Raw genomic sequence first — 27,937 nt, 5'->3', positions numbered from 1 at the left:
AAATGTATAAAACGAAGGCGTGTAAAGAGTGCAAATAAAATCAAAGATAAAATCAAGCACAATCAGAGAGAAAAGCAATTTCTTTGTTCGAAAGGAAAACTGAGGATGTGCTGATGCATTCATCCTTGTGCTTAGAAATCAAAGCGACTTCCACTATTTCGCGTGTAAGCTTGTTATGGGATCGGTTTAGAATGGTCGTTTTCTGAAAGACGGGAGCATTTTCTATTGCGGTCGCATGTGCGCCAATGCACTGACAGGTTTTTGGACGATGACGCTGAAAAACCATTGCTATGCTCCATTAAAGGTTTATTAATACATCGGCCGGTTTGGCCGATGTATGCTTTGCCACAAGATAGAGGGAGGAGTATACATGCCCTTCTGCGCATGTTACGGCGGGGTTCTTGTGCCTTGTGGTGCAGCCATTATCTCTCTGTCGTTTTGTTGACCATGCAACAGTCTTGAGAGGCGGTGCGGGGCTGAAAAGACCATGTGAACGCCTGCCTTCTTACCAATCTTCTTGAGATTGAGAAATCTTGTGGATATAAGGTAATTTTGGTACCTAATTTCACTGTTGGACTTCAGCTGAAGGGCCTGTCATCTTCATTTTGTAGTTCTTTAACATTTTTCTAGCGACAGAAGAAAAGTGTTTGCGGCTATCCCGACTGCGTCAGCCTGCACATTTGAGCTGAAAAGCTATCCTGAAATTTGCGCTTACATGACTTCGTCAAGGCGTTACTAAAACCAGATTGCACAATATTCCTTTTAACCAACTTTGAATGAGCAATACCATAAGCTAAAATGGGTTTCTTGCTTCTTGGTTCGAACACCCAGCAAACATGATTAGGAGTGAAAATAAGTCTTAGCTCGAGAAAACGAATGGAATTCTTGTCTGGCACTTCGTGGGTCAGCTCAAGTGGCTCCATTGTGTTCGTAAACACCGCCAGAACTTAAGGTACCCGAATTAAAATGGTTCCATTATTGCAATCTAAGATAACTAAGTAATCATCTACGAAACGGAAGATCTTTAAAACGCCTGAGTTATCAAAGCTTTCATTAAGAGCTCAGTCATGCATGCCGAGGTAAAGGTCACTGAGAACTGGGGCAATGCATGATCCTATACGAATCCCCTGCCTTTGTATAAAACGAGACCTATTCTAACCTGCAAAGGTTGATTTGAGGTAAACCGACAACAATTCCAAAAACCATCATCAGTAATGCCACACTTATTCTGAAAAGCCACGGCGCCATTTTTGGACAGCCATTACTGTTGATGGCTTTTTGGAATTGTTGTCGGTTTACTTCAAATCAACCTTTGCAGATTGGAATGGGTCGCGGTTTATACAAATGCAGGGGATCTGTATAGGATCATGCATTGCCCCAGTTCTCAGTGACCTTTACCTAGGCATGTATGACGGAGCTTTTTTTGACGGAGCTTTGATAACTCATGGGTTTTAAAGATCTTCCAGTTCGTAGATGATTACTTAGTTATCTCAGATTGCAATAATGAAACCATTTTAAGTCGGGTACCTCAAGTTCTGACCGTGTTTGCGAACACAATGGCGCCACATGAGCTGACCCACGAAGTGCCAGACAAGAATTCCATTCGTTTTCTCGAGCTAAGACTTCTTTTTCACTCCTTATCATGTTTGCTGGTCGTTCGAACCAAGGAACAAGAAACCCATTTTAGCTTATGGTATGTTTTAGTATGTACTTTAGTACTTTTAGTATGTTTAGAGATTTGGAAGCCTTTTTCTTCAGGACATTTATATGAGGAAGAAAGGCGAGTTTTTTGTCAAAAGTTACACCTAGAAATTTGTGTTCGTTTTTCACCGGTAATTTAGTTTTGTTCAGGTGCAGTGTAGGATCTGTTTGTAAGCCTCGTTTGAGAGAGAATAGGACAGCCACTGTTTTTTGAGGAGAAAACTGAAATCCGTTTGTGTCTCCCCATGCTGCTAGTTCATTTATGGTCAACTGCATCTGTCTCTCACATGTAGATACGATAGAGGATGTGTATGCAATCTGTAGATCGTCAACATAAGCTGAATACATTATGGATTTCGGGATAACTGTGCTTATGGAATTCATTTTTACTATAAAGAGAGTTGTGCCTAAGACGCATCCCTGTGGTACACCATTCTCCTGTACAAAGTTCTTTAAAAAGGTTGAGCCCAAGCGCACACGGAATGAGCGATTTGACAAGAAGTCCTTTAGACAGTTTAACATCCTACCACGTATGCTTAAATCTGCTAGGTCAAGGAGGATGCCAAATCTCCATGTAGTGTCATACGCCTTTTCCATATCAAAGAAGAGGGCAAGGCAGTGCTGTTTGTGAATAAATGCTTCACAAACAGTGTTTTCAAGGCGGACTAGATGGTCTGTGGTAGAACATGCTGTTTCGAACCCACATTGGTGAATGTCTCGAAGTTCTCGGGTATGAAGGACAAAGGCTAATCTGGTATTAAGAACACTTTCAAAAGACTTTGCAAGGCAACTTGTGAGAGCTATGGGTCTATAACTGCTGGGGGCCGTTGGTGGCTTTCCTGGTTTCAGGAAAGGCTTTTTTCCAGGCCTCAGGAATACTCCCAGATACCCATATTTTGTTGAAAAATTTCAGAAGTGCTTCTAAAGCCGGTGTAGAAAGATGTGCTAGCATCTGATAGTGAATTTGATCTGGGCCAGGTGCAGTGTTCTTGCCGGCAGATAGAACCGTGTTCATTTCTTGCAGCGTTATTAACTTGTTATATGCTACATTTGTACTTCCACTTGTTGGCAGTTTTTGTTTTTCGGCCTTGTTTTTGTATGTTATGAAATATTGTGGTTAGTGTAGTGAGCTTGAAATTGCAGAAAAATGATCGCCTAGAATATCTGCCTGTTCCTGTAAGTTTGTTTGGGTGCCAGGAGATGTTAGAAAAGGGACTGTGTAGGGGGAGAAGTTGCCATCCAGTTTGTGAACAAGCTCCCACATTTTTTTTTATGTGATTGAGCTTTTTATTGATGATATGTATTTTTGACAAGAAGCCTTCTCAGCGTTTCGGCGGACATACCGTGCCCTAGCTTTTGCCTGTTTGAATTTTGCGTTGCGTTGTGTTTATAGAGCGAAATTTAAATGAAACAATGGGTGCCGTGTTGCGTAACTGCCAGAATTCACACCTTGGCCGCGTTAGAACAGAATGCAATGGTACTTATCTGCTTTCACCAGCTATATTCTGACCATCCACATCATCCCACCGCTGTTTGTACCGGTGTACCGCAAAGTAGAATTTTAGAGCCTCTTCTGTTCATGTTATACATAAATGATATAGTTTCTATTCATGATAAACCAAAATATATTATTAATGCAGATGATAAGAGTTTATTTTTTCAAGGCTCCTCCCTTCAGCTTCTTCTTCCAATTATAAATAATGCAATAAATAAATTAAAAATTTGGAGTGAAAGCAATGCACTACTGAAAATACTCAAAAAACTAAAGCAGTTGTTTTTCACCCAAGGCAATTAGCAATTAGTCAGAACTTCGACATAAAGATTGCTAACATCAACATAGAATTAAAAGACGTGCTTAAAACACTAGGAGTACTTTTCCCGTCAAATGAGCTGGAACGCTCAAGTAGTCTTGAGCGTTCCTGTCATTTCATCTGTCGAGTTGCGTTGGTATTCTTGCTCAATTTCGATACTGTCTACCGGTCTCCGTCAAGTTAAAAATATATAACGCTATTTTTTTGTCTCATTTAACCTACTGTTTTTTTTGGTTAGGGCAACTACATCTGAAACAAATATGCATAATATATACATGTTGCAAAAAGCTGTTCGTGGCATAGCCCATGTTGACTACCGTGCTCCAACCGATCAACTATTTTTACAATACCATATTATACCCGTTTATTGCTTGTACAAATATTTCTTAGTAATCAGATACAAAACATCTTCGAAATATAATAATCGAGTGTTTCTAGATTTAACTTGCCTCTCACAAACAGTACCGGCTTAGATCCTCCAAAATACAGGAAACTGGTTTATCCCTTTTTGCCACACTAGTTATGGAAACCAGATGCACGATTCAATGTGCCCAATTTACTGAACAAACTAGTCTATGAATATTGATATTAAAAAAAAACAGTTTGTGCAAACTTTGAGCCGCATTAACAAGAAACCACAAAAGAATTCATCTTAAAATATTTGGCATGTATATACTGTGTGTGTGAAAAAGTGTTGTTTGAAGATGATTCCAAATAGGAGTCATCTTCTGTTTCCTCCCTGTTACTGTGTTCTGATACTTTTCCCTCCCCGTGATACTGTTTCCTCCCTGGTTCAATACTGGCTGCAGCTGCTGCGCTTCGATGGAAACGACCCACAAGACACCCAAGTATATGTGATATCCATGCATATAATGCTGCGTGCTACATAGTGGTATTTCGAAATTTAGCCGGAGCAGTGCTATTGATATGCGTTTTTGGGACTCTAATAATAATAAATATAAAACGGCCTCCATCAGAAGCAGTCTGTTAGCATGAAGGATAGTGTTACGACCGTGCATCATCCGCACTTGCGCGCTCTATTGTTCGCCTGTGGGCATGGATAAGTGCTGTGGATATGTGGTGTTGGTACAATGGCTCTAAGTGAGCCTGTTTCCAGGAATCCTGTTTTGTAAGCCTGTTTTGCTTTGTGGACACCCTGCAAATGCCAAATTGACCCTGTCAAGAGAGCGTCTAGAAAAAGACAAAGAAATGTCCCCCTGCGGGAAATAGCCGGAAGTGCTTTCTTTCTTTTGTTCACCCTTCCAGTCGAGAAGCGCCATCGTCCAGTGAGGAATGCCTACTATCTAAAGGAGACGACAGAGTGACATGTCCGCTGACTTGCAGGACAAGAAAGGAGCATGACGCATACGGCCATTAAATGATTTCCCGGGAATGCAGGAAAGATTTGCAATTGTCGAAAACGGACAATGCTGGGAGCGCATGCGGCGCGCACGTGCACTTGGGTTTCTGAGAAGTAAATCCACTTGCCGGAACCAGCCTATCGATTCTTGGCTGAAGAATAGAAATGTACCTCCTCGCCGTTCCCAAGCTTTTTCCGCCAACAAGTGACCAGGCTCAACGAAACAATGCCGGGCCAGTCAGTGCTTCAGACCATCAGTGCAATGATGTGTTCGATTGGATGCAGATATCTGAGGGGCGTGCCCTGGATTTGGTTGGTCAGCATCTTCAGAGAGGGGCTGGACATAGGGGGTTTTAAGGACGCTGCAGAGCACGAAATGTCGCTCTGAGCCCTGGGTAAACGGCTCATCCAGTCGCTTCTCGCTATGAACTCTTAACGCTTGCCATTTTGCTGATGTACCCTTCTTTTTCGTGTAAATAATCTTGTAAATAAGTTTTCTCAAAGTGCCATTAAACCTGCTTGTACATATTTCACCAACTTCGAAGATTCAATCCTACTTCAACCCCGAGTCTCTGCACGCTACCAAGTGAAGGCCGGGTCGACATAGCCCCAGCGTCACGACAACTGGTGACCAGCGTTGGGATCTGGATCTACAAGCTACAACATCTGGTGATTCGAGGTGGGATCTGGATCTACAAGCTACAACATCTGGTGATTCGAGGTGGATCTGAAGCTACAAGCCACAACATCTTGTGATCGGAGGTGGCATCTCAAGCAACAAGCAGGAGCAACAATCGGCCAACAAGAAAGCAGCTCGGAACATCGATCGCATGTGTGGGTGAGTGCTTGGCTTTTTTTCTGATGTGGACCAGGTTCTAGAACAGGGTTAGATTTTAGAACTGGTAAAAAGTGTTGAAACGCCTTTAGGTTTGGTAGTTTGCACTGTTGTTTTGGAAGTAGCCGACACTCGGAGCGATCATGGACCTACAAAAGCTGCAGAAACCGGAACTGTTGCAATTGTGTGAGGAATTGGGAATTGATACAAGTGGTTTGGCACGAAAACCCTTGATTATAAAGGCAATCACTGATCTGGGAACCGATGATGAGGAGCTCAGTGAAGCATGGAACCTCATCGGTCAAAAAAAGGAGCAGCTCAGACAGCAGAAAGAGCGGGAAAAAGAGGAAAAGAAGCTAGACATTGAGCTCCGGAAATTAGAACTAGAGTTGAGCAAGAGGTCGGGCAATTGTCCCCAGCTAGCGGTACCTCTTCTCAACAAGGAGGCAGATTTCAAGATGTCAAAGTACATGCAGCCATATGTGATATCAGGGGATATCGGTCTGTATCTGGCTAACTTTGAGCGAGCCTGCGAAAAACTGTCCTTCCAGCGAGACACTTGGTCTCAGAGATTATTGACAGTTCTGCCCTGCGAGGCAGCGGTATGTGTCGCCTTCCGACTATACAGGACAGTGTGCGTGGATCCGCCAGGTAGTGGAGGAACAGAGTGTGTGCTTGCCAATCGCGAACGTGGTCATCGAGGGCCCTTTCGGCAAGTTGACAACCGAGGCTGCCGTTTCAGGAAAGCTTCCTAAGTGCTATCCGTATTTGTTCTCCAACAAATCGGACACGCTACTGCGAAAGAGGGCCATCCTTTTCGGAGACAGAGTTGTGCAAGCCTTAACACGTTCAAAGGCGCGAGAACTAGCTACACTGCTCATTCCAGAAAAATCCACAGCGGAGGAAACGGCAGTTAAAACAGTGGTAGATGCGGAAGATAGCAGGTCAGAAAGCTTTGAGAGCGAGGCATCTCAGATAAGTCTACTTGAAAGTGAGCTTGATGAGACGCGGAATGAGGACGTTCTTGAGAGTAACCTCTTGCCGCCAGTGTCTAGTAATCTCACGAGACTTTTAAGTGGAACTCGAGAGGACTTAGCTATGGAGCAAGCCAATGATCCCAAGATACAGGAGATAAGAGAGTGCCACCGCGCCACTAAGACAGCAAAGAACATTTCTTTTGAGATGAGAAAGGGAGTGCTGTATCGCTTATTCAAGGATAAGCGCGGAGTAGAGCGGGACCAATTAGTCGTTCCCCAAAAGTACCGCGGAGACTTACTGCGACTTTCCCATGGCAGCTCGTGGTCATGTCACCTCGGAATAAGGAAAACAAAGCAGAGGCTGTTGCAAGAATACTATTGGCCTGGATGTTTTAAGGACACGGAAAATTTTGTACGGTCATGCGACACGTGCCAGCGGGTTGGAAAGGCGCAAGATAAGTGGAAAGCTCCGATGGTGTTAGTACCAATCATTACCGAGCCGTTTCACCGGTTAGTAATAGATGTAGTTGGGCCACTTCCTGTGACAGAGTCAGGGTACCGTTATATCCTCACTATGTTATGCCCAGCCACAAAGTTTCCAGAGGCTGTTCCGCTGCGCGAGGTGACGTCCGAGAGTATTGTATTGTATTGTATTGGGGTTTTATGGCGCATAAGCAACTGAGGCTATCATGCGCCAAGAGCAAGGTTAAAATCTGTTCTTATTTGAAAAGGGGAAGAAGGTTCGTTTAAGTTTACAGTTTATTCAGAACGTCTGCTTCTTTTAAAAAACTAAGAACACATGTTAAGTTTATTATTGCTCTTTCTCCTAAAAGTAATTTGGGATGGAAAGGGATGGCATGATCATAAAAAATAGTGAAATGCTTTCTCCGTAGTGTCTCTAGTTTTGGGCATGCAATCAGGATGTGGTTGACTGTGAGTACTTCTCCGCATTCTCCACACGTAGGCTTATCTTGTTTCATTAGTAGAAAATTATGTGTGAGATGTGTGTGCCCGATACGCAGACGGCATACTGTAACCTCCATGAAGCGTTCCTGATGAGTGCTTGTTTCCCATTCTTCTATTATAGGCTTTACGAGGTGCAATTTATTACTTTCCTGGTTATTCCATATAGACTGCCATATATCCTTTTGTTTTCGTTTAATTAACTTTATGCAATCCTTATAAGGTATGTTTACTTTCTCTATTTCTTTCCTGCCTGCTTGAGCAGCACACACGTCCGCTCTCTCATTTCCTTCAATGCCCATGTGGCTTGGAACCCAACAGAATATTATGTTATGTCCTTGGGCTGATATCTTTATTACATCGTGTATTATGTTACCGAGTAATGGCATGACTGCATTTCTGGAGTTTAGAGCTGTGAGCACACTCAGTGAATCTGTATAGATAACACTGTTCTCAGTACCCTCGTACACAATTTTTGCTACAGCTACCCGGACAGCATAACACTCGGCTGCAAATACTGATGCACATTGAGGAAGTCGAATAATTTTTTCGGAGTTCCGATCCACTACAGCGCAGCCCACATAGAAGGCAGTTTTTGATCCGTCTGTGTAAAACTCTGTGCATTTGCTGTATTTCTCTTTTAGTGCGTGATATTCTTGTAATATATGTTCTGTAGGAGTTTCGCTCTTTTTGAACTGTGTAAGAGTGAGGTCACAGACTGTTGGAAAGTTGTACCATGGGGCCAGGGGCCTATTTTCTTGAGCGACATCAGGCAAGGTGTCCAGAATATAGAGCTCACGGCAAATGTCTTCAAATCGCATTATCAATGGTCTTGTTGTCTGAGGCTTATTTGAGAATATTGTTCGGGAGGGGCAAGTTGTGACAATCGGGTAACAGATGTGTTTTTTCCGTGTCCTTATTTTGAGGACATATGCGCATGTAAGTAAAGCTCGTCTATCTTTCAGAGAAGGCTCGTTAGTTTCAACATAGAGGCTATGCACAGGAGACGTTCTGTATGCACCACAAGCAAGGCGGAGGCCTAAGTTATGCACTGGGTCTAATTTCTTTAAATATGATTGCCTAGCTGCTCCATAGACTATGCTTCCATAGTCCAAGGAGGAGCGCACAACGGAGCGATATATATGCAAAAGGCATGCCCTATCAGATCCCCAATGTTTGCGTGAAAGGACTTTTAGGATGTTTAGGGATTTGGAGGCTTTCTTCTTTAGTGCTTGTATGTGAGGGAGAAAAGTGAGTTTTTTGTCAAAAGTAATGCCCAAGAATTTATGGTTATTGTTTATGGGCAATTTGATTTCATTTAGGTGTAAGGTAGGATTGGGCTGTATGCCTCGTTTGAGCGAGAACATAACTGCCACTGTCTTCTGCGGGGAAAATTTAAACCCATTTTCATTGGCCCATTTTGTTAGCTTATTTATTGTTAATTGGATCTGTCTCTCACATGTGGACATGTTGCATGACGTGTAGGCTATTTGAAGGTCGTCCACATAGAGTGAATACATTATGGAATTTGGTATTACTTTACTGATCGAATTCATTTTTACCACGAAAAGTGTGGTGCTTAAAATGCACCCTTGGGGCACACCATTCTCCTGCAGGAACGTCCGAGAGTGTAGTGGATTCGCTGCTGTCAGTGTTTGCACGAGTTGGATTCCCTTCCGAGGTCCAAAGTGATCAGGGTAGCGTTTTCACGAGTGTCCTCACCACCTCATTTCTCGAGCGATGCGGCATTAAGGTAGTGCATAGCTCGATCCATCATCCGCAGAGCAACAGCGTAGAAAGATGGCACTCTGTTCTCAAACGAGTCCTGAGGGGACTGTGCTATGAAAACAAGCGCGAATGGGATACCTGCCTGCCTGCAGCGCTTTTCGCTTTGCGGTCAGTGCCGCACGAATCCACTGGATTTAGCCCAGCCGAGTTGGTGTACGGAAGGTCACTGCGCTCACCTTTGCGAATGGTGCGCGAAGCCTGGGAGGGGCGCGGAGAAGACCCAACAGTAGTAGAATTCATTCTGAACCTCTTGAATCGCTTACATAACACTAAGGAACTCGTTGAGGCCAGCATGAAGTCAGCCCAGGCTCGTTCCAAAGTGTACCATGATAAGTCAGCCCGTCAAAGGACGTTTTGTATCGGGGACCAGGTGATGTTGCTGAGAAGTTCAAGGCAGAATAAGCTCGAAGTACAGTGGGAAGGACCGGCTGAAGTCGTTGCAAAGCTTTCTAACACTAACTACGCAGTGAAAATTCCCGGTAGGCGTAAAGAAGTGCGCATTTATCATTGCAATCTTATGAAGCCTTATGTGCAGAGGGAAGCCGTGGTAAATCTAACGTTAAACCTTCCCGAGGAGATGGGGGACAACTTGATTTGCATCAGCGGAAAAGGAAGCAACGCTCAGGAGCTTCTCAGAAAGACGGAGCAGAGAGGAGAACTAAAGAAATCCCAGCTGTCCGATCTGGGCGAAATAATAACAGAGTTTGAGGCCTGCTTCGTGGACAGGCCAGGCAGGACTGATTTGACTGAGCACGATATTGAGCTGACTTCAGACGTGCCAGTGCGATCAAGGTGCTACCGATTCTCTCCAAGGCAAAGAGAAATTCTGGATAGGGAAGTAACTCGCATGCTGGAATTGGGAGTAATAAAACCCTCGGAAAGCGATTATGCTTCGCCTATGATCTTAGTAGAAGCTCCAGGTAAAGACCCTAGGCCTGTGGTAGACTACCGAAAGCTAAATTCTCTCACCAGGGATCAAGTGTATCCTATTCCGAATATTGAGGAGAGAGTAGAACAGGTCAGTAGAGCGGCATATGTGACTACGCTGGACCTTACTCGAGGATACTGGCAAGTACCGCTCACTGAACGCGCCAGCAGATACGCGGCTTTCGTCACTCCGACGGGCAGCTACCAGCCAACAATGATGAGTTTCGGGCTCAAAAATGCTCCATTTTGTTTTTCCCGACTCATGGATAGGGTTTTAAAGGGGTGTGAAACATTCGCGGTGCCTTATTTAGATGACATTGCGGTTTTTTCCGACTCATGGGCGGACCATATGGTACATCTAAGAGCTGTACTGAGCCTTTTGCGTCAAGCTGGACTAACCGTAAAGGCCGAGAAATGTTGCCTGGCAAGGGCGACCGTGGACTACTTGGGTCACAATGTAGGTCAAGGTTTCAGGAAACCCAGCGAGATTAAGATTTCTGCGGTAGCAGACTACCCGCGGCCGAGCACGAAGACGGAAATTCGAGCATTCCTGGGTCTGACTGGGTACTACAATCACTACATCCCTAACTATTCAGCTTTGGCTAGCCCTCTGACCGACGCTCTCCGCAAGACAGAACCGACAAATGTAGTCTGGGACGAACAAAAGGAAGCCTCCTTCATAAACCTGAAGGCTGTGCTGATTAGCCGTCCGGTATTGCGAGCTCCAGACTATGGCCGAGAATTCACGGTCCAGTGTGATGCCAGTGATCGAGGGCTAGGTGCTGTTCTCTGCCAGAGAGATGACGACGGTAATGAGCACCCCGTGCTCTACCTGAGCAGACAACTGAGTTCTAGAGAGAGAGCTTATTGCGCGTCAGAGAAAGAGTGCGCTTGCATTGTATGGGCCATACAAAAATTACAGTGCTATCTTGGAGGGGCCAAATTCACCGTAGAGACGGACCACTGTCCCCTGGCTTGGCTGCAAACTGCGACATCGAAGAACAGTCGCCTTCTTAGGTGGAGCTTGATTTTACAGCAGTACAATTTTGAAATAAGATACAAAAAAGGGAAGCTAAATGGGAATGCGGACGCGCTTAGCCGCTCTTTCTAAGCGGTCCGAGATGTTCCTCACCATGTATCCAAATTGATAATCAGGTTTTTTTTTTTTTTTCCGTGCGCTTGTATATGTGTGACTATGTAAAGCAGCACGTTTGGTTTTCTAGGAATACGTGGGTCCTGAACGTCTTGAGAGTGGGCTTTTCTCGAACAACAATGGCAGTTTTCTTTTAACCTGGTCTCTTCAGACGGGAGCCGAGTGCTTGCTTCAACATGTGGTTGAGTTTCAGACAGCTCGAGCAATTTGGCCTACGACAATCAAGACAACGCGACAAGCAACAGCGAGCTTCAAGCCTTCATGTGCAGGCCATTAAGTCGTCTCTTCATGCAGCAGCTGCGACTGCTGCCCTCCGAGACTCTTCTGGCGGGGGAGGAGGCTGTTACGACCGTGCATCATCCGCACTTGCGCGCTCTATTGTTCGCCTGTGGGCATGGATAAGTGCTGTGGATATGTGGTGTTGGTACAATGGCTCTAAGTGAGCCTGTTTCCAGGAATCCTGTTTTGTAAGCCTGTTTTGCTTTGTGGACACCCTGCAAATGCCAAATTGACCCTGTCAAGAGAGCGTCTAGAAAAACACAAAGAAATGTCCCCCTGCGGGAAATAGCCGGAAGTGCTTTCTTTCTTTTGTTCACCCTTCCAGTCGAGAAGCGCCATCGTCCAGTGAGGAATGCCTACTATCTAAAGGAGACGACAGAGTGACATGTCCGCTGACTTGCAGGACAAGAAAGGAGCATGACGCATACGGCCATTAAATGATTTCCCGGGAATGCAGGAAAGATTTGCAATTGTCGAAAACGGACAATGCTGGGAGCGTATGCGGCACGCACGTGCACTTGGGTTTCTGAGAAGTAAACCCACTTGCCGGAACCAGCCTATCGATTCTTGGCTGAAGAATAGAAATGTACCTCCTCGCCGTTCCCAAGCTTTTCCCGCCAACAAGTGACCAGGCTCAACGAAACAATGCCGGGCCAGTCAGTGCTTCAGACCATCAGTGCAGTGATGTGTTCGATTGGATGCCGATATCTGAGGGGCGTGCCCTGGATTTGGTTGGTCAGCATCTTCAGAGAGGGGCTGGACATAGGGGGTTTTAAGGACGCTGCAGAGCACGAAATGTCGCTCTGAGCCCTGGGTAAACGGCTCATCCAGTCGCTTCTCGCTATGAACTCTTAACACTTGCCACTTTGCTGATGTACCCTTCTTTTTCGTGTAAATAATCTTGTAAACAAGTTTTCTCAAAGTGCCATTAAACCTGCTTGTACATATTTCACCAACTTCGAAGATTCAATCCTACTTCAACCCCGAGTCTCTGCACGCTACCAAGTGAAGGCCGGGTCGACATAGCCCCAGCGTCACGACAACTGGTGACCAGCGTTGGGATCTGGATCTACAAGCTACAACATCTGGTGATTCGAGGTGGGATCTGGATCTACAAGCTACAACATCTGGTGATTCGAGGTGGATCTGAAGCTACAAGCCACAACATCTTGTGATCGGAGGTGGCATCTCAAGCAACAAGCAGGAGCAACAATCGGCCAACAAGAAAGCAGCTCGGAACATCGATCGCATGTGTGGGTGAGTGCTTGGCTTTTCTTCTGATGTGGACCAGGTTCTAGAACAGGGTTAGATTTTAGAACTGGTAAAAAGTGTTGAAACGCCTTTAGGTTTGGTAGTTTGCACTGTTGTTTTGGAAGTAGCCGACACTCGGAGCGATCATGGACCTACAAAAACTGCAGAAACCGGAACTGTTGCAATTGTGTGAGGAATTGGGAATTGATACAAGTGGTTTGGCACGAAAACCCTTGATTATAAAGGCAATCACTGATCTGGGAACCGATGATGAGGAGCTCAGTGAAGCATGGAACCTCATCGGTCAAAAAAAGGAGCAGCTCAGACAGCAGAAAGAGCGGGAAAAAGAGGAAAAGAAGCTAGACATTGAGCTCCGGAAATTAGAACTAGAGTTGAGCAAGAGGTCGGGCAATTGTCCCCAGCTAGCGGTACCTCTTCTCAACAAGGAGGCAGATTTCAAGATGTCAAAGTACATGCAGCCATATGTGATATCAGGGGATATCGGTCTGTATCTGGCTAACTTTGAGCGAGCCTGCGAAAAACTGTCCTTCCAGCGAGACACTTGGTCTCAGAGATTATTGACAGTTCTGCCCTGCGAGGCAGCGGAGGTTGTCGCGCGGCTAAGCAAGGAGGACGCGGACAACTACGAGAAGGTCAAAGCTTGCCTTCTGAGAAAGTATAGGCTTAGCGCCGAGGCGTTCAGACAACGTTTTCGGAACGCTACTAAGTCCAGGGACGAGAGTTACCCTGAATTCTTGTACAATCTAAGAGTGGCTAAAGAGCACTGATTCCTACAGTGATAGGGACGCTGTAGTCGAGCGAATTCTTTTGGAGCAGTTTTATAACTGCCTCCCAGGAAAAGAAAGAAATTGGTTACAGGACCGAGGCGACATTAAGTCGGCAACTGAAGCTGCCGAACTCATTGAGGAGTACGCTTCCCGCCGACAATTCAGCAACCCAGCAGTGGATAGGCCCCGCAATCCCAAGTTGAGTGTGAATAACCGTCAGGAAAGGCACTTTGCTAGAGTTGGAAACGAAGAAATGAAGGTTTCTTCAGGCAAATTCCCTAGAAAGGACGGCAGCGAGAAAAGTGGGGAAGTGACCAACGCGCAGAACACAAAGAATAAGCTTGAGGCTAGGAAGCCGCTCACATGCTTTAGGTGTAATGAGCAGGGTCACATTGCCGTCAACTGCCGGAAAGAAAAGATTGCTTTCTCGTATGTCAGTGACTGCGATGAAAATATGCAGCTTTTAGAACCCTACCTGCATGACCTAGTAGTCAACGGGAAGCCTTGCAAGGTACTGCGCGATTCGGCCGCAACGATGGATGTTGTCCATCCGGCGTATGTGTCGCCTTCCGACTATACAGGACAGTGTGCGTGGATCCGCCAGGTAGTGGAGGAACAGAGTGTGTGCTTGCCAATCGCGAACGTGGTCATCGAGGGCCCTTTCGGCAAGTTGACAACCGAGGCTGCCGTTTCAGGAAAGCTTCCTAAGTGCTATCCGTATTTGTTCTCCAACAAATCGGACACGCTACTGCGAAAGAGGGGCATCCTTTTCGGAGACAGAGTTGTGCAAGCCTTAACACGTTCAAAGGCGCGAGAACTAGCTACACTGCTCATTCCAGAAAAATCCACAGCGGAGGAAACGGCAGTTAAAACAGTGGTAGATGCGGAAGATAGCAGGTCAGAAAGCTTTGAGAGCGAGGCATCTCAGATAAGTCTACTTGAAAGTGAGCTTGATGAGACGCGGAATGAGGACGTTCTTGAGAGTAACCTCTTGCCGCCAGTGTCTAGTAATCTCACGAGACTTTTAAGTGGAACTCGAGAGGACTTAGCTATGGAGCAAGCCAATGATCCCAAGATACAGGAGATAAGAGAGCGCCACCGCGCCACTAAGACAGCAAAGAACATTTCTTTTGAGATGAGAAAGGGAGTGCTGTATCGCTTATTCAAGGATAAGCGCGGAGTAGAGCGGGACCAATTAGTCGTTCCCCAAAAGTACCGCGGAGACTTACTGCGACTTTCCCATGGCAGCTCGTGGTCATATCACCTCGGAATAAGGAAAACAAAGCAGAGGCTGTTGCAAGAATACTATTGGCCTGGATGTTTTAAGGACACGGAAAATTTTGTACGGTCATGCGACACGTGCCAGCGGGTTGGAAAGGCGCAAGATAAGTGGAAAGCTCCGATGGTGTTAGTACCAATCATTACCGAGCCGTTTCACCGGTTAGTAATAGATGTAGTTGGGCCACTTCCTGTGACAGAGTCAGGGTACCGTTATATCCTCACTATGTTATGCCCAGCCACAAAGTTTCCAGAGGCTGTTCCGCTGCGCGAGGTGACGTCCGAGAGTGTAGTGGATTCGCTGCTGTCAGTGTTTGCACGAGTTGGATTCCCTTCCGAGGTCCAAAGTGATCAGGGTAGCGTTTTCACGAGTGTCCTCACCACCTCATTTCTCGAGCGATGCGGCATTAAGGTAGTGCATAGCTCGATCCATCATCCGCAGAGCAACAGCGTAGAAAGATGGCACTCTGTTCTCAAACGAGTCCTGAGGGGACTGTGCTATGAAAACAAGCGCGAATGGGATACCTGCCTGCCTGCAGCGCTTTTCGCTTTGCGGTCAGTGCCGCACGAATCCACTGGATTTAGCCCAGCCGAGTTGGTGTACGGAAGGTCACTGCGCTCACCTTTGCGAATGGTGCGCGAAGCCTGGGAGGGGCGCGGAGAAGACCCAACAGTAGTAGAATTCATTCTGAACCTCTTGAATCGCTTACATAACACTAAGGAACTCGTTGAGGCCAGCATGAAGTCAGCCCAGGCTCGTTCCAAAGTGTACCATGATAAGTCAGCCCGTCAAAGGACGTTTTGTATCGGGGACCAGGTGATGTTGCTGAGAAGTTCAAGGCAGAATAAGCTCGAAGTACAGTGGGAAGGACCGGCTGAAGTCGTTGCAAAGCTTTCTAACACTAACTACGCAGTGAAAATTCCCGGTAGGCGTAAAGAAGTGCGCATTTATCATTGCAATCTTATGAAGCCTTATGTGCAGAGGGAAGCCGTGGTAAATCTAACGTTAAACCTTCCCGAGGAGATGGGGGACAACTTGATTTGCCTCAGCGGAAAAGGAAGCAACGCTCAGGAGCTTCTCAGAAAGACGGAGCAGAGAGGAGAACTAAAGAAATCCCAGCTGTCCGATCTGGGCGAAATAATAACAGAGTTTGAGGCCTGCTTCGTGGACAGGCCAGGCAGGACTGATTTGACTGAGCACGATATTGAGCTGACTTCAGACGTGCCAGTGCGATCAAGGTGCTACCGATTCTCTCCAAGGCAAAGAGAAATTCTGGATAGGGAAGTAACTCGCATGCTGGAATTGGGAGTAATAAAACCCTCGGAAAGCGATTATGCTTCGCCTATGATCTTAGTAGAAGCTCCAGGTAAAGACCCTAGGCCTGTGGTAGACTACCGAAAGCTAAATTCTCTCACCAGGGATCAAGTGTATCCTATTCCGAATATTGAGGAGAGAGTAGAACAGGTCAGTAGAGCGGCATATGTGACTACGCTGGACCTTACTCGAGGATACTGGCAAGTACCGCTCACTGAACGCGCCAGCAGATACGCGGCTTTCGTCACTCCGACGGGCAGCTACCAGCCAACAATGATGAGTTTCGGGCTCAAAAATGCTCCATTTTGTTTTTCCCGACTCATGGATAGGGTTTTAAAGGGGTGTGAAACATTCGCGGTGCCTTATTTAGATGACATTGCGGTTTTTTCCGACTCATGGGCGGACCATATGGTACATCTAAGAGCTGTACTGAGCCTTTTGCGTCAAGCTGGACTAACCGTAAAGGCCGAGAAATGTTGCCTGGCAAGGGCGACCGTGGACTACTTGGGTCACAATGTAGGTCAAGGTTTCAGGAAACCCAGCGAGATTAAGATTTCTGCGGTAGCAGACTACCCGCGGCCGAGCACGAAGACGGAAATTCGAGCATTCCTGGGTCTGACTGGGTACTACAATCACTACATCCCTAACTATTCAGCTTTGGCTAGCCCTCTGACCGACGCTCTCCGCAAGACAGAACCGACAAATCTAGTCTGGGACGAACAAAAGGAAGCCTCCTTCGTAAACCTGAAGGCTGTGCTGATTAGCCGTCCGGTATTGCGAGCTCCAGACTATGGCCGAGAATTCACGGTCCAGTGTGATGCCAGTGATCGAGGGCTAGGTGCTGTTCTCTGCCAGAGATGACGACGGTAATGAGCACCCCGTGCTCTACCTGAGCAGACAACTGAGTTCTAGAGAGAGAGCTTATTGCGCGTCAGAGAAAGAGTGCGCTTGCATTGTATGGGCCATACAAAAATTACAGTGCTATCTTGGAGGGGCCAAATTCACCGTAGAGACGGACCATTGTCCCCTGGCTTGGCTGCAAACTGCGACATCGAAGAACAGTCGCCTTCTTAGGTGGAGCTTGATTTTACAGCAGTACAATTTTGAAATAAGATACAAAAAAGGGAAGCTAAATGGGAATGCGGACGCGCTTAGCCGCTCTTTCTAAGCGGTCCGAGATGTTCCTCACCATGTATCCAAATTGATAATCAGGTTTTTTTTTTTTTTTTTTCCGTGCGCTTGTATATGTGTGACTATGTAAAGCAGCACGTTTGGTTTTCTAGGAATACGTGGGTCCTGAACGTCTTGAGAGTGGGCTTTTCTCGAACAACAATGGCAGTTTTCTTTTAACCTGGTCTCTTCAGACGGGAGCCGAGTGCTTGCTTCGACATGTGGTTGAGTTTCAGACAGCTCGAGCAATTTGGCCTACGACAATCAAGACAACGCGACAAGCAACAGCGAGCTGCAAGCCTTCATGTGCAGGCCATTAAGTCGTCTCTTCATGCAGCAGCTGCGACTGCTGCCCTCCGAGACTCTTCTGGCGGGGGAGGAGGCTGTTACGACCGTGCATCATCCGCACTTGCGCGCTCTATTGTTCGCCTGTGGGCATGGATAAGTGCTGTGGATATGTGGTGTTGGTACAATGGCTCTAAGTGAGCCTGTTTCCAGGAATCCTGTTTTGTAAGCCTGTTTTGCTTTGTGGACACCCTGCAAATGCCAAATTGACCCTGTCAAGAGAGCGTCTAGAAAAACACAAAGAAATGTCCCCCTGCGGGAAATAGCCGGAAGTGCTTTCTTTCTTTTGTTCACCCTTCCAGTCGAGAAGCGCCATCGTCCAGTGAGGAATGCCTACTATCTAAAGGAGACGACAGAGTGACATGTCCGCTGACTTGCAGGACAAGAAAGGAGCATGACGCATACGGCCATTAAATGATTTCCCGCATACGGCCATTAAATGATTTCCCGGGAATGCAGGAAAGATTTGCAATTGTCGAAAACGGACAATGCTGGGAGCGTATGCGGCACGCACGTGCACTTGGGTTTCTGAGAAGTAAACCCACTTGCCGGAACCAGCCTATCGATTCTTGGCTGAAGAATAGAAATGTACCTCCTCGCCGTTCCCAAGCTTTTCCCGCCAACAAGTGACCAGGCTCAACGAAACAATGCCGGGCCAGTCAGTGCTTCAGACCATCAGTGCAGTGATGTGTTCGATTGGATGCCGATATCTGAGGGGCGTGCCCTGGATTTGGTTGGTCAGCATCTTCAGAGAGGGGCTGGACATAGGGGGTTTTAAGGACGCTGCAGAGCACGAAATGTCGCTCTGAGCCCTGGGTAAACGGCTCATCCAGTCGCTTCTCGCTATGAACTCTTAACGCTTGCCATTTTGCTGATGTACCCTTCTTTTTCGTGTAAATAATCTTGTAAATAAGTTTTCTCAAAGTCCCATTAAACCTGCTTGTACATATTTCACCAACTTCGAAGATTCAATCCTACTTCAACCCCGAGTCTCTGCACGCTACCAAGTGAAGGCCGGGTCGACATAGCCCCAGCGTCACGACAATAGATAGTGAGGGCTGTGATGGGAAGTGGTATAAAGTATGCTGAACAATGCCGCGGGTAAATATGTATTATCTAGAACGCTGTTCCAGACAGTCGTATATAAGACACTGTTGGGAAGGGCATTAAGAACTTGCATTTGGCCTCTGCTTTGTTTTCCAGATACATTGGAGGTTCTGGCGGCCGGCCTCAGTACGGAAGCAGGTGGCTCTCTGGTAGCATCGTGTCTGTACGTCACCGTCTCTAATTGGTCTGGTAAGCATGTGGGCAATTTTACTTCATTAAATGAAACGAATGTTTCGGGTCACTCCTCGTGTATTAAACTGCCTCTTGCCGCGTACTGCTAAGCGATAAGAGCCATTATGTAGCAGATACGGGTGGTCTGATACCTCTGTCACATGGTCACTTTTGACCCTCATTGAACTCTATCTGCATTGAGGTTTTCAAGAAGGGTTGAAGCATCCCATGCTACACGAGCATTTTCAATGAGCATTGAGAAATTTTCCTCATGTGCGCTACGAGGGTGTCGACGACCGCTTTCGAGTGTGCTTGAAATCTCGAGAGCGATTGAGGAAGCAGCTTGAAGTCAAGCAGGCTCGAGCTCGATTGCATTTGAAAGTTGCCGTGTGACAACCTCGATCTGCATTGATTTGAATCCAGATCGAGTTCAATGAGGATCGAAACTGTCCGTATGACAGGGGTATTAGTTCCTGCAACGAGTGTCACAGCTCCGCACTTTAGTACGTTTTCTGAGGTACTGAAACGGTTGTACAACACAATGACAGCGCTTTAAGTGGCCTCAACGGACACCGCTTCAAGTGGCCTCAAAGGTTTTTAGTATCTGTCTATTCATGTTTAATGCTGAAGGTGCGCAGTTTCATTTACTTGTAATGTGACAGAATATCGAATTCATAGAGGCGTTTTTAAAGAGTTTCGTTGTTATCATGCTAGATGAGGTGGACATTTCTAAGTCAAAGATTGTGGGCCCCTACTTTGTCGTGGAAGTTAGGGAGCAATAGCTTCGGCACCTACGTGATAAAAAATTGTAAGACAGGTATTCGGCTCTGAAATGGTCACCATGATCAATAAAGAGAATGGTGACAATCATGTTCAGCACCCCCAACTTTGTCGGGGAAGTTAGGGAGTAATGGCTTCGGCACCAACGTGATACATAATTGTAAGACAGGTATTCGGCTCTGACATATATTCACCATGATCAATAAAGGGAATGGTGACAATCATGTTCAGCGCCTAATGCTCATGAAAGGCGACGACAATGCTATGACTGATCGCCGCACGTTCTGTTCACTGTTCACGACGTAGCGCCCTGTGCAAGATCTTCGATTACAAGTAGTGGGCGTGACAGCAATCCCCTCAAACTGGAGCTCTGCAGCCGAGCGTTGCCTACCACTTCCGCGATGCCTGAGACTGCCAACCACTCACCAAACCCACCTCCTCCATCGCTTGTCATCTGTTTCGGCGCAGCGCGGCTGCATGACCCAGCCATCTTCAGTGGCACCGGTCGATGACAAGGATGTGGAAGACTGGTTGGAGTCATATGAACGCGCAAGTGCATATAAGTGGGACGAGGTCGCGAAACTCACAAACGTTATCTTTTACGTGAGTGACGTTGCCAATTTGTGGTGCCGAAACCATGAGGCTGTCATCTCTACCTGGACTACTTTCAAGATCAGCCTGACAGAAGTGTTTGGCTGTCCCGCTATCTGTAAACTTCGTGCTGAGCAACGCTTGCAACAAAGTCGGGCACTCCACCAGTTACATAGAGGATGTCGTCGACGTCTGAAAGCCCATCAACCCTACCATGAGTGAGGCCGATAAGATCAGACATATTATGCAAGGCATTGACGATGATTCCTTTCATATGCTCGTCGCCCACAACAATTCCTGAGGTGCTGAAACCCACAAACTGTATCCAATGTTATCAGCTGCCAAAGCTTCGATGAGCTGCACAAACAGCGGCTTCCCACACGTCGTGCTGGTCTTCAGCAAGCCACCCTTTCGAGCTTGGCTCTATTCGGGGATGGTGCCCTAGACCAACAGTCGCTCATTTAGCACATTCAAAAGTTCATGAGGAAGTCGCACGCCAGCTTTTTTTGTATACCTGCCCACCAGCGCCTGGCCAGCGCCGCCACTCACTCCGACCCTTCAGCGTGTCATACAGGAGCATGTCGCTGAGGTTCTGCCATCACTTCCTCTGCAGCCCCTGGTCACGACTCCTCTCACGTACGCTGATGTTTTGGTGCTGCCACGGCCCTCGCCAGTTGCCCCTGTGTATAGCCAGCCGCCCCTCTTACGCGAACCTCAGGGACCACAGCAAACTCCACAACCTGCAACCCCCGCTTATCGTCCGGTTCTCTGCCGTCGATGACAGCCAAAGCTTTTCAACCCCTGGCACACGCAAGACAACCGACCTATTGCTACGTCTGTGGAGTCGCCGGCCATGTGGCTCGTTTTTGCCACAATCGTGACTCTCGTCCCTACAACTATACACGTCAGCCGACGTACAATCTTCCCTCGTCCCCCTCACTCGAGTTCTCTGAGCCTCTTCCGCAGCCCTCTTTAGGATCGCCACTCCCACCACTAGCAGTCTTCTGGCCGTCGCTTCCGTTCTCCGATACTCCACCGCCAACCAGCCGTCCACACGGAAAGCTAATGGCCGCAGTTTCGGACGGAAGAACTGCGCATTCAGGAACTAACTCAAAACCTGTACATTAATTACCGTATTCATTAAGGGCGTTCCTGTCGAAGCATTTGTAGGCCCTTGCGCAGCCATTTCAGTTATCGCAGGCACAAAAAGGTAATGGCCGCTTCTTGCCGTTTCTCTTCGCATCACCAGCACTCAGGACATGAATATATATATCATCGAATAGGTTGGGCTCCTAGCCTTCTTGTGTGGCCGGTTCACGGGGTGCACTTACGATACCCAGTATCAGAGCCGGCAGCATAAATCACACTATTAACCTCGACATATCTAGTCTTGAAGCTATTACATACAGCTCTCGCACTAAGCATTCGTTAACGTTGACTGCAGCGTCCTGGCACATAGGGAGCGAAATTTCTCTGTTGTTAACGGCCGCCCGTGCTGGAGCGGTAGAGATCCTGGTCTCACAGTTATTGCCATTTAAGCGAACAACGATCTAGGTTTTTTATGTCTCCCGAAAGAGTGTTCTGCTTTGACTCCGCAACTGTCTCTACACTCTTGATATATCTTACGAAACTTCTCGTTGACACGCTTACATAAATAGCAAGCCCCACGTGAATACTTATTACAGGCGTTTTTCGCAGTAGATGAAACATACAAGCAATATACAGCATTTTAAACTGATGGTTCGAACACCAAAAAATGTGTTGGAAGTGCAGCGGCCCAAAAAGTGAGACTACCTGAACGTTCATCAATTTTCACAGCGGAATGTTATGCAGTCTCTGTAGCAGTTGAAAACAGTATAAAACATCAAAAACAGTGTTATTTACTCTCACTCTAAGTGTAATTACAGCTGTTCTTGTTGTGTTGGGTTTTTTGGCGCATAAGCAACTAAGACTATCATGCGCCACGAGCAAGGTGAAAGTTTTGTTTTGCAAGAAATGGGAAAATGAGTGTGTTAAAAACTAATTTGTTTAAAAAATATCCTTTTAAAAATTTGGGTTGTTTTAGATTCAATGGCGCTTCAGCTGCCAACACCATGATGTGCCTAGCACAAGGTTTCAGTTTCTCTTAGTGAAGTATGTTTCATTTTTTCCTACAGTTTGTGTAAAACATTTGCTTCCCTTATGAAACTGAAAACACAAGATAAATCAAAAAGTCCATCATCATCTAAAATCAGTTTAGGGTGAAAAGGAATGTATTCTTTGTAAAATTTTGCAAAATATCTTTTTCTTATCCTTTCGACTTGCGCATGTGAATAAAATGTGGTTAATAGTTAGTTCCTCTCCGCATTTTTCGCATCGTGGGTTCTCTTCTTTTTTCAACAAAAAATTGTGTGTCAGGTGCATGTGTCCAATGCGGAGACGGAATAGGATTACTTCTATAAAACGCTCCTGATGCCGGCACGACATCCATTCTCCCAAAATGGGCTTTACTAAGTGTAGTTTATTTCCCACTTCACTGTCCCAGGCAGACTGCCATTTTTCTTTTAATTTGAGATGTACAAGTTTCGTACAGCCTTTGTAAGGTATGCTTATACTCTATTTGTTTGTCGTGGGCTTCAGCAGCACATGTGTCTGCTCTGTCATTGCCTTTAAGGCTCACGTGACTCGGGACCCAGCAGAATTTTACGTTGTATCCTTGAGCTATGGCTGTTGTTATATTGTGTATTACGTTTCCGAGTAAAGGAGCGGCTGCATTTCTGGAATTTAGAGCTGTGAGAACACTTGGGGAGTCTGTAAATATAATGCTGTTTATGACATTCTCTTTTATTATTTTCTCTACGGCAACAGAAATGGCATGGGATTCAGCAGTGAAAATAGACGCACAGTGTGGAACTCTTATGATTTCCACAGAATCTTCTTGCACAACTGCACTTCCAGTGTACACAGCAGTTTTAGATCCATCGGTATAAAAGTCAGTGAAGTTTTTGTACTTTTCCTGCAAATTTAGGATTTCCTGAATAATGTGCTCTTGTGGGGTTTTAGTTTTTGGAAACTGTGCGAGAGTGAGGTCACAGATTGCAGGAAGACTGTACCATGGAGGTAGAGGGCTGTTGTTTTGTGCGACATCAGGCAAGGTGTCCAGGATCTGCAGCTCACTGCACATGCCTTCGAATCGCATGATCAGTGGCCTTGTTGCTTTGGGTTTATTTGTGAAAATTAATCGAGAGGGGCAAGTTGTGACAACTGGATAACAGAGGTGTTTTTTCTGTGACCTTATTCTTAGAATGTAAGCACATGTGAGGGCTATTCATCTGTCTTCCAGTGAAGGCTCATTTGTTTCTACATACAGGCTGCTTATAGGGGATGTTCTGTATGCACCGCATGCAAGGCACAGACCTAAGTTATGTACAGGGTCCAGTTTTTTTAGATATGAAGGCCTAGCTGAACCGTACACTATACTCCCATAGTCCACGCGGGAGCGTACAACAGGTAATGGAATTGATTTTTACAACAAAAAGCGTTGTGCTTAGAATGCACCCCTGAGGTACCCCATTCTCCTGAATGAAGCTTCTTGACAAGGTGGTACCGAGGCGCACTTGGAATGAACGATGTGAAAGAGTCTTTTAAAACACTGAGCATTCGACCACAGATGCCCAAAGCTGCTAGATCACGTAGGATGCCGAATCTCCAAGTTGTATCATATGCCTTTTCTAGATCGAAGAAAACAGCGAGACAATGCTGTCTATGTATAAGCGCCTCGCGGACAGTGTTTTCGAGGCGCACTAGATGGTCTGTAGTTGAGCACCCTTTCTTAAAACCGCACTGATGAATATTAAGCAGTTTACTTGATTCTAAAATAAAGGTTAATCTAGTGTTTAAAATACCTTCAAAAGATTTTGCTAAGCAACTCCCAGGACAGGTCGGCGGCTTGCCGGGTTTTAGGAACAGCACAATTATGGCTCTTTTCCAAGTCTCCGGTATTTTAGCTAGTACCCAGATTTTGTTAAAAAAACTTTAGAAGCGCTTCTACAGATGCTTCTGATAGATGGGCGAGCATCTCATAATGAATCTCATCAGGGCCAGGTGCAGTTTTTTTACCGCAAGCGAGAACATCCTTCAGTTCTTGCAGCATAATCAACCTATAGGGTGTGTTCGTGCTGCCCCTCGAAGGAAGCCTATTTTTCAATCCTGTCCTTGTACTTAAGAATGTTTCCGTATAGTGTGCAGAACTCGAAATTTTGTGGAAATGCTCCCCTAGTATTTTAGCTTGTTCTTCGATGCTTGTCTGTGTATTAGGAGCTGTGAGGATTGGAATTGTAAATGGGGAGAAGCTGCCATTTAGTTTATGAATTTGTTCCCACATTTTTTTTTTGATGTTGTGGAGCTGTTTATAGATGTGACATACTTCTGCCATAATTTTTTTTCGGCATTACGACGAATATATCTAGCTTTGGCTCTTGCTTTTTTAAAAACTCAGATTTTCATGGTTGGGTATCTCCGAAAAATACCCCAGGCTTTATTTTGTTCTTTTTTGGCCTCTTTACAGTCCTGTGTCCACCAGACTTTGTGGTTTTGGTGCACTACTCCTGTGGATTGGGGAATAGATAGACGTGCTGCCGCAACAACTCGCTTTGCCTGTGGCTGGGGATTAGTATGTTGGATTGCCAGAGTTTAGGAGACACACGTTGCTGCTTAAAATAAAATCTTCGATAAGCTGACCACTGCGGCCTTCTGCGGCCAAGTGTTTCATGCACTAAGTTTTGATTGTGCTCCTTCTAGTGCCCGTTGCCGCGTGCTCTTCCTGCAAGCTTGGTGACGCGACCATTATATCACCGATGCGTTATTGATATCGGGTCTACCGCCTACCGACGTTTCATCTCCGAGGATTCACAGCGACACCTGTTCCTGTGGCTCCGGGTGGCAACACCGCACTCGTCTACTTAAAGGCTGCCGAAATTAACGGATGCGGGATTCTGCGGCCAAGTGTTTCATGCACTAAGTTTTGATTGTGCTCCTTCTAGGTGAGTAACTTTTATCCTGATACAAGCTTGAACTTTGCTGTAATTGGCCGCAGATCCCAGTGAAACTTGCTGTCGTGCATTGCTGTTATGGGTGTTGATTTGAACACGTACCGCGTTCGCATTGGCTGTTTCCTTCAAAACTGCAGAAAACATGCCCAGAAGAGTTGTGGCCTGATGTGGCTGAAGGCTGGGTGTTGGCTCCCTAGCATGAGAACACTCCTGCTTGCACTATGCATCGCGAAATTATTGCTATGTTCCGGTGATGTAGAACTGAACCCCGGTCCTGACCAACTAGAACTAATCCTGGAAACAATCAGCAACCTTGAGAAGGCTATCAGTTCTAACGTTGAGCACCAGAAAAAAATTGATTTGCAACTTGAAACAATCTCTTCGGGGATGCTTGACATAACCAACCGAGTATCAAGACTTGAAGTGAAAATTAGTGAATTTACTGGATTGACGGAGGAAGTGAATGCGGTCAAATGTGATATAAGTGTCCTTAGATCAGACATGAACGTAAAACAAGCTAGCGAAGGTTTGGCTGGTGTGGTTGATGATCTGAACAACCGAATTCGCAGGAACAACTTAATAATTAAAGGTTTACCTGAGTCTGCATCAGAAACCTGGGATGAGACAGAAAATATTGTTAGAACGTTTTTTCGTACCCACTTGAAGGTGGATGCTGGCGAATTTGAACGGGCCCATCGTATCGGGAAGTATAATTCTGTATCTCGCAACCCTATCATTGTTAAGTTTCTGAACTACAAAAGCAGGAATGCTATTTTAGGACATGCCCACAAACTGAAAGATATATCTGCGCCAAAAGTATGGATAGAGGAAGATTTTTCACCGAAAGTTCAACTCGCACGGAAAAAGTTGAGAGATTTCGCGAAGGCAAATAAAGATGAAGGAAAGTACAGTTTTCCTTATAACAAACTAAAACTAAACGGCAGCATCTACAGATATGACGCGTCCTGTGACCGTGTCGTAGAACTTAAGCAAAGCCAACGCTGTCCTAATGTTCATCAAGAAAAGTCATTTCAGAACCAACTCGGTTAGCAAACTCGGTCCGTTATCATTCCTTCTTGCCAATTTCCGCAGCCTTCTACCAAAACAGGATGACTTGCTGTCTCTAATTGACACGTGCGACGCAAATGTTATTTTGGGGGCAGAAACATGGCTTAACCCAAGCATCTCAGACTCGGAACTTTCTCTTTCAAATGCATTCACAATTTATAGAAAAGATCGCATTGGCGCCAAAGGAGGCGGTGTTATGATCGCAGTGTCACATTCGGTACCATCTACTATGGTCGATGTTGATTCAGAGCTGGAAATGTTATGGGTGAATATCGGTCTGGGCTTTAAGAAAATCTTAGTTGGCATCTGCTACAGGCCGCCTAACTCCAGTTCTAACTTCACGGATAGTCTTCATGATACTATCGCTAAAGTTCAGTCGTTGTTCCCAAATGCTGTGTTAGTTCTGGCAGGCGATTTTAATTATCCCGGCATCAACTGGACTTCAAACACTGTCCTCAGTGAGTGTACAAATAAAAGTGAATGTATAAAAATGCTTGATATAGCTCACTTTTTTTGCTTACAACAACTTGTGACTTCGCCAACTCGTGACACTGCTGTTTTAGACCTGTTTTTCACGACCCACCCTGCGCATTCGACAACAATAGTTACTGATAAAATAAGTGATCATTTTGCCGTTCATGTTAATCTCTCCCTCGAAGTCGAGAAATGCAACCGTGCAAAGAAAAAAATATATGATTACAGACGAGCAGACGTTGAAAATATGACGACAATGCTGGTCGATTTCTCCTAGGTCGAAGAAACGCCTATACAGGCATGCAGCTGTCTCGGACTCGGAGCAGCGCTGGGAGGCTTATCATGCGCAGTCTCTTCTCGTGAAAAGACAGATAAAAGAAGCTAAAGATGCTTTCTTTAATACTGAAATTGCCAACATGATGCGGAATGATCCGAAGAAATTTTGGAAGATTGTAAAACCAAATTCATCTAGCGCTCTCCCGAGTTTAGATACAGATGGCATGCCTATCGACGAAACTCTTTTGGCGAATCAATTCAATGTGTATTTTAGTACTGTTTTTACTGACGAAGAGTCTTTTTCCGACACGGGCATTCTGGAATCTGTTGGTCACTCCATGAATGATATCACTGTTTCCTGTCATGGGGTAGAGTGTGCCATTGACCGTTTGCCTTCGAATTCTAGTCCCGGACCCGATGGAATTTCCACAAAACTGTTAAAACTAACCAAACATATCTCCGGACCACTGCTGTGCAGGCTGTTCCAGTACTCCCTTGA

The 27,937-nt window shown here is 45.9% G+C and overlaps 1 protein-coding gene across 6 annotated transcripts in view; it reads right to left on the bottom strand.

The window, feature by feature from the left end:
* Positions 1 to 27,937, bottom strand: part of LOC146171553 (uncharacterized) — a 576,153-nt gene that overhangs the window by 525,855 nt on the left and 22,361 nt on the right. The gene's annotated exons all lie outside the window — the stretch shown is intronic.

The sequence above is a fragment of the Amblyomma maculatum genome, unplaced genomic scaffold (genome assembly GCF_055883805.1).
Source record: "Amblyomma maculatum isolate TAMU_Amacu unplaced genomic scaffold, ASM5588380v1 scaffold_19, whole genome shotgun sequence".
Lineage (NCBI taxonomy): Eukaryota > Metazoa > Arthropoda > Arachnida > Ixodida > Ixodidae > Amblyomma > Amblyomma maculatum.
Note: the sequence above shows the minus strand (reverse complement) of the source record. Positions and strands in the feature narration are given on the sequence as shown.